Source organism: Anolis carolinensis, chromosome 1, assembly GCF_035594765.1.
Source record: "Anolis carolinensis isolate JA03-04 chromosome 1, rAnoCar3.1.pri, whole genome shotgun sequence".
Taxonomy (NCBI): domain Eukaryota; kingdom Metazoa; phylum Chordata; class Lepidosauria; order Squamata; family Dactyloidae; genus Anolis; species Anolis carolinensis.
Window position 1 is genome coordinate 255,171,522 of NC_085841.1, and position 13,978 is coordinate 255,185,499.

Here is a 13,978-nt window from a genome sequence, read left to right on the forward strand (position 1 = left end):
CCCCAGTTATTTGTTATATTAGTAAGATATTTGTTAAGTTATTAAAATATTAGGTTATTATTCATTTTCATTGAATAATAATTACTATAATTGTTTTACAATTTCGTACTGATATTGGAGGTTGTCTGATTTCTTAATAGCAAAACTATAACATGGTTTAGAATTGCACTTAGAAAGTCCAGATGCACACTGGTATGTGTACAAAAAATACACATATTGGACCAAATATTCTGCTCAATATTAGTAAGTTGAAAAGGTAAAAAAATTAAGACAATTCCACCCCTCCAAAGAGAAAAAACTATATATTATATTTTACATGTAATATTACTAATAATATTACAATATATTGATACAGTACAATATAGTAATTTATTACCAGTATTGTACTATGCTAATAATATAATATTGTATGTAAATTTTATTTGTAGGCCGCTCTGAGTCCCCTTCGGGGTGAGAAGGGCGGCATATAAATGTAGCAAATAAATAAATAAATAGACATTTTAAAAAGGAGAAGACAAAGGTGCAGTTATTAGGGCTGTGCAAATTTCATTTGTGCCTCATTTGTTGTCTCTATTTTGTAAGATTTGTACATACAACTCAATATAAAGAAATGTGAGAGGCATTCACATAGAAAACTAAGATTCAAAACACTGACCTATGACTTTCAGAAATGTAGGTCTTGTAAATGGTTTCATGTTCCCGTTGTGAGCACTGCTTCTCCCCCAAAAGAGCTGGGTTTGGTTTCCCCAAAGGACCTTAAGGAGGATGGTGAATCCGGAGTGGAGAGAGAAGTGCCACCCTTTCCCCAAAGGCGGTGGTGAGGGGGGCCTGGGGTGGGCAGTAGAGAGGGAGCAATGGATGCCTGGCTGTATGGCTAGGCAAGGAAAAAGCCCCTTAGGCACATGGCCAGCCCAGAGAGAGAGGCAGAGACCATACTCACATTGAGGCTTTAATGCGGGGAGCAAGCAGAATTCTGGGAAATGTAGTATAGGGTGGGGTTTTTGAATTCTCTGCTACAGGGGTCCTTGCCTTCCCAAACTACCTTTCCCAGAATTTTGCTTACCACCTTGTGCCTCCTCCTCCTCCTCCCTGAAAGTTTTGGAGGGGAAAACCTGTGTTCATTCTCTAATGGAATTCTGAGATAAAAGAGGATTGTTGGGAGTTGAATCAACCCTGTGAGGTAGGCAAAGTTGAGAGGCAGTAACTCCAAAGTTTACTTAGAAAGTTTCCTGTTGTTGTTGTTGTTGTTGTTGTTGTTGTTGTTGTTGTTGTTATTTCAAAGACTGGATGGGCATTTGTTGGAGGTGCTTTGACTGTGCTTTTCCTGCCTGGATGGCCTCTGGGGTCTTCCAGTGAAATAGTATTGTTAAGTTTATGTTGGTTAAAATTCCCTAAAAATCAGTAGGGGGGAATTATATCCTGGTTATGTTGTATCATAAATTCAAGAAGATAGTTCTTGTAGTTTGTTCATAAAAACTTGAATTTTTTTCCAAAAATCAGTGGATATTTAAAATGTTCTGAAACTTGGGGGGCAATGGTAAAGGTGTTCTATCACTGTAGAAAGTTTCATCCCAGTAGCTCTAAAATGAGGGAGAAAGGATCCCCAAAAGCTTCTCCTTTGAACAATTACGTAACAAAAAAGTAACAAATATTTTGTTACATCATTATAGTTATGATACGGACCCCTTATGATATTTTAGAAACACTTAAGAAATGATCCCCCCGCCCAATTTAGCAATGAGTATTAAAAAAAAATTCACTGCTCACACAGTGCAGCAGTTGTACATATGGAACAACTGAAGAAACTGGGCTCAACAGGGTAGTTGCTTTGGTATTCTTTACCTTTACTCTGACTTTTGATATTAGCAGTTCATGATCAATGCTACAATGTACTCTGGTCATGTTCTTGCAAAGAAAGATCACTGTGTCTCTCATCTTCTGTCCCAGTAATGCAGTCCATCTGATTCCTATATTGGCCATCAGGCAATGTCTAAGTATTGGGTTACCTCTGTGGTTGTTTGAAGAAGGTGTTTGTGATGAAGAAATGGTCAGCTTGACAAAATTCAGTAGTCAATCTCCTGTTTCATTTCTTGATCCTAGGCCAAAGTTTCCTATAATGTTTGGTTTTGCCCTGTTTCCTACTTTTATGTTCCAATCACCTATTGATTACAAATATATCCCGTCTTGGTGTGTAATCTCTAAGGTAGATTATTTCAATTTGTTTTTCTGCGATTGAAACATAAACTTAGATCATGGCATTATTCCTGTGTTTTCATTACGATCTTGTTGATATTATTCAGTCAGGTTTTACATTATATTCCTTGACTGCTTTTGATACATCACTCCATTTTATTAATGCTTCCCAAGTCTTCTTAAATTTTCATTTCCTAAGTAAAACATTGTAATTTACTGACTAAAACTGCCCCATTTCTATACAATTTCGATCATCCCAAATACTGTAATGATTACATGATCAGTTTCTTATTTTATTGTATCAAGCTCTTGCTGATTCACACTTTTACACCCTCTGTATTCTTATAATATGTGTTATGCAGCTTTGAAATTTATTTTAACCTCTGAGCATATCAACAGATGAATGTTAACATTTACATTACATTAAATTAACAATAATACAGTATGGAAAGTTTTGAATGGCACTGACTGCGCTTTTGTTTTGAACAGCATAGCATTTTAAACAGAGCACTAACAAAAACTTGACATTGTGCTGTATTAAAAAGTCTTTCTTCTCCATTTGTAAAATAAATGGTGTGGGCTATGAGAACAAGTCGTATATACTTCTGATAGTACCACAGATATTGAAATAGTCTTGATTTTTTTAAAAAAAAGAACCCCTTCCTTTCTTCATTTTTCTATGTCCCTTCTTGTTTTTTGTTTTTTTACCAAAGCCTTCCCTTTTTGCCCCAATATGTCATGTGTTACACTAATGCTCAAAGTATGTACAGAATGTGATATAAAATAGTAAGCGTGGTGTTCTGTTTTCACTTTTATCCTGGATAAGGGGACGAGGGAGGAATGATAATAAAAAATTAGAAGAAGTGTTCAGATATCAGTACAAGACAAACTACTATGATTAAAAGTGATTGTATTAGCTTCAGCTCCTGAGTCTATAGGTCGTCCAATCATCTTTTGTAATAGATAAATGCAGTAATTTATCATCAGCAGCATTGTTCCTTTTCATTCTTATTCCCTTATATTCATGGATATTTTTAAATCTAAGATGGACCATAAAAGAACTGCATGTTTTAAAGTTTTGAGTGAGACAGCTCACATTTCATGGTTATGTACATGGCTATGAAAGTGACACAAGCCTTGTAACGGTGGGAAAGAGACTCTTAGTAGATTATATCAAAACTGCTGCTAGGAGACAAAATTGTAACAGTGGCAATGGACATGGAAGTGACTTCTCACTTTCCTGCCATACTAGTTCAGTGCTAATACAATATACAACAGCAGCTATAAGAGAAAGCGAACAGGTTGGATGCAGTGCACTTTCTCAAAAAAGATTGTCTCCAGATACATAAATCCAATGTGTCATCCTAGATATTTGATCCAAAATCATAACTGCCGCTCAGCCGTTAAAGACAAAATAACAACTCAATTATACAACATTGGAAGTCTATGTGTTGTGTACATCAGTTCCTTATGAAGAGAGTATGTTATGTTTACAGGGCAATGTTTAATCAAAATTAAGTCCCACAGTATCCACTGAGGCTTACCAATTAGAATAATGATTCAAATTCTTTCTCTATTTTAATTATCAACTGATCTTACTGTCCAAAAATATGAGATGTTTAGGCTGGTTAATCATAATGGATTGATATATCTTTACTTCCAATACATATAATCACATGAACCAATTTAGACCAGGAAACCTCTGAACTCTGGTTATCCTTTGACAACCTATGCTATATATCCCGCTGTTACCTCTTAACCTTTTAATGCTCAGAAAAGTGTCTGAAAGTATTCCATCATTTGTCAAGAAGAGGGTGATTCATGGCAGAAGGAGGTATTAAAATATTCATTTGATCCATGAAGGTCTTTAATATTTCATTCCAGCACTTGGAGGCTGGTAGGTCTTCTGTTCTTGTAGTAATGCCATCAACAGAAGAGCTTGTTGGCTTACTTAAAAATCCAAGTACAGATAACATTCATAGATTTGAATGATAAAATACAAGTTTTAACACTAATTTGCATAGACAAACAATATTATTTACATCAGGTTAGAAATATGTCCATAATTTACAGAATTACCATTGCAAATAAAGGCATTTTTTATATCATTTTTATTGTACTACTCCACGCCTATACCACAATTTAACAGCTGTTTTTAGAAAGTGGTTTTGACCAAATGAAGCAATTTTGACAGTCAAAATATTCCATTAAGTAGGGAGCACAAAAATGCAAAAGCAATGCTGCTTATCTATCTCAGTACTGCTTTTTGTTTCAAGCACATGCAAATGTAAAACAGACTCAAGCCAAACATTATAAACAGTTCCTAAGGTAAACTGTTAACTAAGGCCCCTTTCCACACCGCTGTATAAAATCCACATTGAACTGGATTATATGGCAGTGTGGACTCAGATAATCCAGTTGAAAGCAGGTATTGTGGATTATCTGCCTTGATATTCTGGGTTATGTGGTTGTGTGGAAAGGCCCTAAGCTGAATGGTTACACACAGTTAGTGAATGTACTGAATCACACAGAAAGGGGTATGCTGTATTCAGTCATGCAGATTACTCAGAAATAAAAATAATTTGACACATTCGGTTAAATCCATTTCCTAGTTCCAATGATAATAGGTCTACTGGATCAGTTGAAAATTATTGAGTCTCCAGTTTACATTCTGTGAATGCTTCTATGGGTTCTACTCTATACTGAGTTGATCCATGGGTGGGTTTCGCATATTTTAAAAGATGATAAGAGGTTATCTCATTTCTGTTTTTCTATACTGATTTGTTTCAGAGCAATGGGTTCAGACTTTGTAAGAAGTTACCCATTCCTGGTTCATTTTAACCCATCCACTTGAGGGGGGGTGGGCAAAGAACAGGCAACCACGCCATACATACCAATATGCTGCCTATTCATAGTAAGCCATGATAAGTCAAGAATACCACCCTAGCTATTTGTGAGCACAGTTTATGCCTAACATATCATGAATCTTGTATTCACAAACGGGAAGGTAATTAGACAAGTAGAAGGATGGACCAATGAATCCCTAATAAATAATAAAAAAGAAGATTTTAATTGTAATTATTTATTTTATTTTATTTTTTTAAAAAGAAGTTCTCTAATTTGTATTTTTTTTTCCAGGGGAAAGTATGATTGCAATCCCCCACTACCACAAATTATGCATTTGAGTTTCCCATATTTGGGGAAATCACAGGGGTCAGCACACCCGGAGTGCAATGAATGAGCTTTACCCTGGGAAAACCACCTTCATGATCATGGTGTCTCCCCTGCCAGGTAAGAATCTGATTTATGTATGGGAGTTCAGGAAGTCTAGCAAGTTACTTTTTCACATATACCACTGCCACAAAGGCAAGGTTGTTACTCAGACATTCCCTTTTTCTCAGAGGAAGTCAAGGAAATATACTCCAACCACTTGACCTTTGAGTTCCTAGTCATATGGAGAGTTCCTATCCCTGTGGTTCTCAACCTGTGGGGTCCCCAGGTGTTTGGGCCTATACCTCCCAGAAATCCCAGCCAGTTTACCAGCTGTTAGGATTTCTGGGAGTTGAAGACAAAAACATCTGGAGACCCACAGGTTGAGAACCACTATCCTATCTATAACTGCACTTCAGCATAACACACCATAACTTCTTTCTAGGCCTTCCACAGCAACATACAAGTATCAGAAATGGAAGAACAGGGCTAAATGTGCAGACTGAGCTACCTATATACATATATGAGAAAAATCACAATATTGCAGTGTAAAGAATGGATCCAGGCCATTGTAAAATTAACTCAATTGTAGCTCACAAAATGCACTTAGAATGTAAACATGACTTATCAACAAAATATCTGCCAGCATTAATCTTTACCACTAAACCTATCCAGCCCTATGCATACCCATAGGCATGATGACATAGTATATCCTGCAAAAAGAATAGTTTCAACGAGTGTAACAATCTCCCACAACTTTTTTTTTTGTATGTCCTCAGGAGAGTTTGGAAGGACACTCGTGAAAATTTGGGGAAATGTCCCAGTATGAGAGGAAAATAGGGCATAAATAGAGGAGAGGAAATTCCAAAAGGCAGTCAGACAGGGGACACGGTATGGGGCAATAGAACAGTGGTTCTCAACCTGTGGGTCCCTATGTGTTTTGGCCTACAACTCCCAGAAACCCCAACCAGTTTACCAGCTGTTACAACTTCTAGGAGTTAAAGGTCAAAACTTCTGGGGACCCACAGGTTGCGAACCATTGCAACAGAGGAATGTTAGGATCAATTCCAAGCCTATTGCCAGCCACTACTACCTTGATAGCAAACATCACAGTATACATGTTTTGCAAATACGGTAAAGAAAATTTATTTGCAAAACACGCTTCCTATTATCAGCACAAACTCAAAGGAGCTTGGCCCTCTCCACTTCACAGTAGGAATCATTAGCAATTCAAACAGTTCTGAGTTAGAGAACCAAGAGTGTTCTGAGATGTCTTAGCTCGATGGGGGGAAGCAGACAAGCAATACTATATGCAGTATTTCAGAGGAACGGGTAAAACTATCTCTAAGTATTCCTTGCCTAAGAAAACAGGTGACTTGAAGGCAGACACACAAATACATAGCACAAGGCAAGGTTTGGGTTAGAAGAAAGTTTTGGCTCTAAATCTGTGCGCCTCATGCAAGTTTAACTTTGCAGCAATTCTAAGAAACTGGAGATAAATAACAAAAGCTCTTCCTTTAAAAAAAAACCAGAGCTTTCAGGTACATTCATTTAATGCAATTATTGCTAAAAATTCCTAGCATCCAACTGTGGCTTTCTGCTGGCTGTAGCTTAATTTTTGAATTAACTGGATTAATTATAAAATTCAAGACATGAGGCTGGTTTAAACTGTTTAAGAACCATGGCCATAACAATGACTTTTAACATAAAAAAATTAACGTAATAGGTCATTGATGGCTCAGGATTGTATTATATGAGAGCCATGTAATAATTTGATTTCTGTATATGACTCCTTACAATTGAAAGAAATACAAGATACCAAAATAATAAACCCTTTGGAAAGAGCAAACCATCACAGATGGGAGAAAGTCTGGAATTGTCATTCAGACCTATTTCAAACAGCATATAAAAATCCCAACTTCATCAATTGTAAATAACTTACTGTCACATGTGATATAGAAATCAAACTAAAATGTGTTTAATTTTCAAGCAGTGCATAAAACCAAAGAAGGAATTATTAGACACATCTTTATTTTTCAGATGGTATACATAAACAGCAATAAATTGCACAAAATGGTACATATTGACAGCATATTTTGTATCCAAAATAGAGCTATCATACCTGTAGGAACTATATTATTATTTTCATTTCTTGAGAGCTAAAAACATAGTGCTAGCACACTGTGTCAATTATACATTAGAACTCCTTTTCCAAATCTGTTGCATCCGTTCATTACTGAATCTCTGTGATTTCTCTTAAACTCATTAGAAGTTATTGTGTGGGACACTGTTGTTTCCAATGGCAGGCTCATAAAAAAAAATCTGAAATTTCAAAAAGATTTGAGGATATTCATTTAGGCTTTGAAAGAGCTTTTAGGGATTATATTGCCTTTTTCTGACAGACTGGCCAAATTAGTGTGACGTATAACAGAAGAAACTGATTTTCATTCAATGTGTGTTATTTTTTTTCTTCACCATATCCCTTGTGGTCCACCAATATATTTTAAATGTTAAAAGTGAGACTGTACAGTCTAAGCAACATAATGGATAGTTACACGACTCATGTGGTATTATATGTAAGCATAAGACATAACTACAAGTAGCAGGTAAAGGTCCCGATATTCTTTGCCAGAACTCAAGCTACCTTGAACACATAGCAGTATATTTTGTCCCCTGATCTTTAACCACATTTATAATATTTTATCCAAAGTAATCAAATGATTGCACACAATGAGTGCATAAGAAATACAATGCATGTAACAAAAATAGTTTAGGAAGGAAGATTGAGAGAGGAAAGAAAACTAAATGTGACTTTTAAGAGAACAGTGTTGGAATTAATACGCATGCATGTCCTCTGTTTTTTAATTATCCACCCAATTTTAACAGTCCTTGTTCATAACTTAGGGATAGCCTGTATATGTAAATTTGCATGTATTGGTAAAGATGGTAATTATTTCAATTCACTTTATGGATTGTTTAAATGAAATGTTGACTGAAAAAGTGTTAATCAATTGTTTTTCTGCTTTTCACATAGTTCTCTGCCCTTATACATAATGAGATAATGATGTACAGTAGAGTCTCGCTTATCCAACACTCGCTTATCCAATGTTCTGGATTAGCCAACGCATTTTTGTAGTCAATGTTTTCAATAAATTGTGATATTTTGGTGCTAAATTCGTAAATACAGTAATTACTACATAGCATTACTGCGTATTGAACTGCTTTTTCTGCCAAATTTGTTGTATAACATGATGTTTGGGTGCTTAATTTGTAAAATCAAAATTTAATTTGATGCTTAATAGGCTTTTCCTTAATCCCTCCTTATTATCCAACATATTCACTTATCCAACATTCTGCCCGCCTGTTTATGTTGGATAAGTGAGACTCTACTGTACTTTATTTCAGCCAGGTCTCCAGAGTGTCAGAAACAAACTGAACAGAGTAGTTTTCAGTAATTTGTAAATGAATATTAGCAGCCTGCACAGCCCTCCATTTATTATTATTATTATTATTATTATTATTATTATTATTATTATTATTATTATTATTATTATTTTCACAATACCTAAAATATGTGAAAGGGTGAAGGAAAAATATTCAATTTGTTTACACATTTTACTGTAGATGTCCAAAAATGGTCATGGTTAATGATATGAAGGATGGACACAACATCATCAAACATGAACACACTATGTAACAAAATTTGAAAAAATTTCTGTTCCTGTTTGGAAAGTGTTATTCTTGTTTAATGGTGCAATACTGAAAGTAGTTGTTATATTCCAGAAACTTCATTTTTGCAGCTGCCACACTACCGTGTTTCCCCGAAAATACGACAGTGTCTTATATTAAATTTTGCTCCCAAAGATGCGCTAGGTCTTACTTTCAGGGGATGTCTTATTTTTCCATGAAGAAGAATTCACATTTATTGTTGAACAAAAAAATGAACTTTTATTATATACTGTACAGTAGTTGTCATCACAAACCAGCATAACCAGACAAACTGTGAATCCTATCAAGAATGTCTTGTTACTACCACTATTTCCATGTACAACACTCTATGGTATGTACATTTACCGATCCTGCATGCTCTGGTGTTCTGTTCGTTGAGCATGCTTCCAAACAAAAACTTTGCTAGGCCTTACTTTCAGGGGAGGCCTTAAATTTAGCAATTCAGCAAAATGTCTACTAGGTCTTATTTTCTGGGGATGTCTTATTTTAGGGGAAACAGGGTATGTTGAATTGGCTGAGACTCAATGAGATTTATTGAAAAACTATAGCAAAATGTGCTGCAGGATGTCCCGCAAAAACAATGGTTTTGCAATTTAATATGATGCTTCCATGTTTTTATAATAGAACCAATTAGGAAATGACATTTATAACTTAGGAACAAAAATCATGTTACACAGTGAAGGGATCTTCTAAGGGCAATTTAGAAACTTGTTCTTTCAACTATCACTACCTAATCCATGCATTTATTATAAAGAATGGAATTATGAGGTTATATTGTGTCTTGTGGATATCTTGCCAATAACCTTATACATAGGCATAATGTGGGCAAACATGTCAAATATGTAAACAACCTCCCCCTCCCCAATGAAAAATCTTTAATTGAATCTGCAGTAAAAGATAAACAGGTAAAACTATATTTCAGCATGTCAAAGGCACCATGCCTATATGAGTACATATAGTGTTATGATTGAGCCTCATGGCTCTGTTACTGACAGACGTGGGCGTAAGACTCCTCGAGAGTCAGATACTCTCGAGGAGCGAGAAAGAAAAAGACTGCGAGACATTTTTGCAGCACCGTCTGACGAAGAGTCTTTTGAGGGGTTTACGGAGAGAATGGAGGAGGGGCTGGTTAGCTCGGAGGAGGATGAGATGGATTGGACTCGGGTAAGGGAGGAATTGGGTGCCACTGGTCATGATGGGATAGAAGATGAATGGGGACTTTCAGGATTAGACCCATGGCTTAGCTGGAGGGATGGGACGGGATCCACAGCTGGAGATGCTGTGGGGCGTAGTCAGAGGTGTTCCAGCTCTGATGAGGAAAGTGATGAGGAAACGCCCGGGTTAAGGAGGACAGCTGACAGTGATGAGGATTTGTAACTGGCATAAAATGGGGCTTGGGAGCAATTGCAAATTGCGTTGGGCAAGGTAATCTGGACAAACGCTTGGGATCTGTGTGGGACGCTTTCCTGAAGACTGGTGTGTTTTCCTGTGCTGAGACCTTGACCTTCCGTCGTCTTCTTGACGGACGCCATCTCCTGCTTTGAAAACTCGGATTGAACTGACCACGGCTTGTCTTCCCCCTTCTGGACTTGGAAACTACAAACGTCTACTTCTGGCTTTGAACCACGGAAAGGAACTGGGTCTACTCTTCTGCTACAATCCTTGGCTGATCTGTTCGTGTTGGAAATCCTGTCTGCTGTGTGTGTGGGAGCGACGCAAGTTCCTCTAAGCACCGTGTTGGCAGCAGAGAGGAATCTGCTGCCAATTAGTTGCATTCTTTTGTTCCTTGGCTTTTGTTTTGTTTACCCTCAGGCTGAAGCAAGCAGTTTGTTTTTACCCGGATTAAACTTCGGTTTAATCCGGTTTATCTTTTGTACGTTTTTTCCTTGTCCCTTTTTTGCTCCTAAAGGCTAAAATTGCCTGGCCCTTGTGTTTTTACGGGCATTTTTGAGTTCTGTAATTAAATAAACTCTGTTATTTTGAACCTTGTGGCGTTCTGTCCTTGACATATAGTGTATCAAGTCGTTTCCAAATTATGGAAACCATAAAGCAAACATATCATGGAGATTTCTGGGGCTGAGAATATGTGACTCCTTCAAGGTTTCCAAAACAGAGAGTAAAATTGAATCCTGGCCTCCAGAGTCATAGTCCAATGGCTGAACCAAGATATCACCCTAAATATCCTAAAAGCACCAAATCTTGACTAATCTTGGAAGCTAAGTAGAGTCACCCTTAAGTACTTAGACTGACAACTACCAACAAATAAGAGGTGTGTAAGCTATATTTCAAAAGAAAGAAATGGCCAAACTATCACTCAGAATACTCTTTCCCTAAGAAAACCCTACAATGTTAATGATGTTACCAGAGTCTACAGGCAACCAAGGCACATGCACACAGTACTTCAAAAAAAATTCTCTCTTCCACATGGAATATGTTGAATAGTACTGCCTTAATATTATAAAATCAGTAAACACAATATTAATCACAACTCATACTTTCCTCAAATACATAGTGTTATTCATATTCCTGGAGAACACAGCATTTTCTTCCTATGTGGAAAGTGTCTCATCAATACCTTGCTGGTAAAGAGTTGTAACTGTTTTGGACTTTCTGATGTAGTAGACGGCAGGAACAAGCCGGGGCTATTTTTTCATATTTGTACAAGATCAAGATTTGATTTCCAGGAACTGACAGTAGTTCGTACACTTTTGTGAGGCACCCAAGTTCAAGTGCTGCCAGACTTGGGCTTGGGCCATATTAACCATTTTTTTAGCCTAGAAAATGAGACAATAAATAATAGAACAACATGGCAAACCTCATAGTAACTGGACTGAGAAAACATTAGCAGGACTGGCTGTGCGGCTGAATAATTTACTGACAACAAGCAAACTAATGGAATTGTATCCAAAATAGAAAATTCTGGGTTTTTTTTTTTAAGTCGGTGGATTATTTGATCTCTTGTCTACATAAGTATGAAGCACTGATTGAAACAGCCCAGTCATTATCTGCCAACAAGTTAAATGAATGCACTGATTTTACTCGAGACACTGAAAGCCTTCTGACAGCAAAACTGAAACTTATGAATCATAGAATCATATAGTTGGAAGAGACTTCATGGGCCATCCAGTCCCAACCCCCTGGCAAGAAGCAGGAAAATTGCACTCAAAGCACCCCCGACAGATGGCCTGTGTTTAAAAATCTAGTTCATTCTTGGACATTTCTGTGAGTAATTCAGCAATGAAACATGTACACATAGTTTGATAAGTGTGGATATCCTGCAGGGTTTCTTCTAGTGGAACAACTAGTACAGTTAAACATATTTATTTTAAATATTAAGTGTAATTTTTTATTAAAATGTCCAAAAGGTTTTCCAATGAAGGTGTAAGAAACAAAAAGATTGTTTAAAATACCCTGATTGCATTATTAAGTGTTTCAAATACCTTGAGTCTAAACTGAACTGTGTATCTATAGCTACAATTGAACAGAACTGTTTTCTGATAAGCAGAGCTATGGGAGGGCCTTTCTGTCTCTCATATGTTCTGCTTAACTTCTCTCTTCCTCCCACCTTTTCAAACTCTGCAACTTCCTTCCAGGTTTCTCACAGGTTAATGAAAAGGGAGGGGTTCACATGGAGAATTCACAGGACAATAGAATGTCACAGAATCAATTTCTGCCATTGTTGAGCTACTGGAGATCCAGAAGCCTATTAAAATGACACCCAGGGTTTGGGGAAACACTCAGAGGTTACTGCAGAAAATACATAATCCTATCTTGTCAACGTATCCAGCATAAACTGTTTCCTCTCTTGTTCTAAAACATTTTGAGTTTTTCAAGCAACCTGATTCAATAATATAAAGATGGAATCACAGAAAGAGATAAAAGAAAAAGCTCTGCATGCATGAAGTTATTAGCAAGGAAGTATCATTTTGACAGCTGAATGCCTAATTGCTTTGTTCAGTAAACATACCCTCTCTCAATCAATAGCATGAGAATACTTTTGCAACTGGAGAGCAAAAGGCAAGGATCAGCAACAAAGCCCCAAACATAGCCTTGGAAAAGCAAAAAGATCTTTCTTCTGTGTCTAATTGCAAGCTTTGAGCTGGCAGAAGCTGCCAGTGCCCTTCCACCATTCACACACCCACACCATGGCACAAAAACACCAGTTATTCCTTCTCCTTTATCTGTGTTTCTGGAGACAGAGTAACTGACAAGGAGAGAGATTTCCCCTGATTCCTTATGTCTATGGTAAAAGCACAGCACCATCTCTGGAAAAAAACAGCCTCTGTCTCAAAGGCTGCTATTAACCAGTGACCTAATAGTTGACAGCCTCTACTTAGGATCATTAATTGATGTAAACATGACAGGTCTATGAAAAAAATGGTTCTGTGTTTCCCATTTGGTAGTTTTGCATGGTGTAATTTGGGAGATGTTACAGCTGCACATTCAGGACAAGCAAGAAAGGTAGATGGCGAGAGAACAGAAAATATGACTTGAGATAGTAAAAGGTGATCTGAGGATGAAGGAACCTTGATTCTCCTTCCCTTCCTAGATCTGTCCAGTGCTTTGCCTTTCTTCCTACTCCATGCACCTGCATATTTCTTGGCAGTCATATAACATCATCCAGACAAGCAGACAGATACACACAAGTACAAGCACGCATTCACTACTTCATTCAAGAGCCTTTTGAAATCAGGAGAAAGCCACTACACTCCAAGTTGAAGACATTTTCATCTTAGTATCTTTCAGTCCTTTCACGCTTCCACCTCTTTTCTACTTCCCCTCCAGCCTTGGACTGTGGCATCCATGCAGCCCTCCCTACAGCCCCCTTCTCTGCCCATGAAAAGGT

General features: G+C 37.2%; 1 protein-coding gene and 1 non-coding gene across 4 annotated transcripts in view; both read right to left on the minus strand.

Moving 5' to 3' along the window:
• dpp10 (dipeptidyl peptidase like 10) overlaps window positions 1-13,978 on the minus strand; it is a 798,815-nt gene that overhangs the window by 358,717 nt on the left and 426,120 nt on the right. The window lies entirely within an intron of this gene.
• On the minus strand, window positions 5,329-5,492 carry LOC134295734 (U1 spliceosomal RNA). Its single transcript, XR_010002371.1, has one exon. It is a non-coding gene; the product is annotated as a U1 spliceosomal RNA (small nuclear RNA).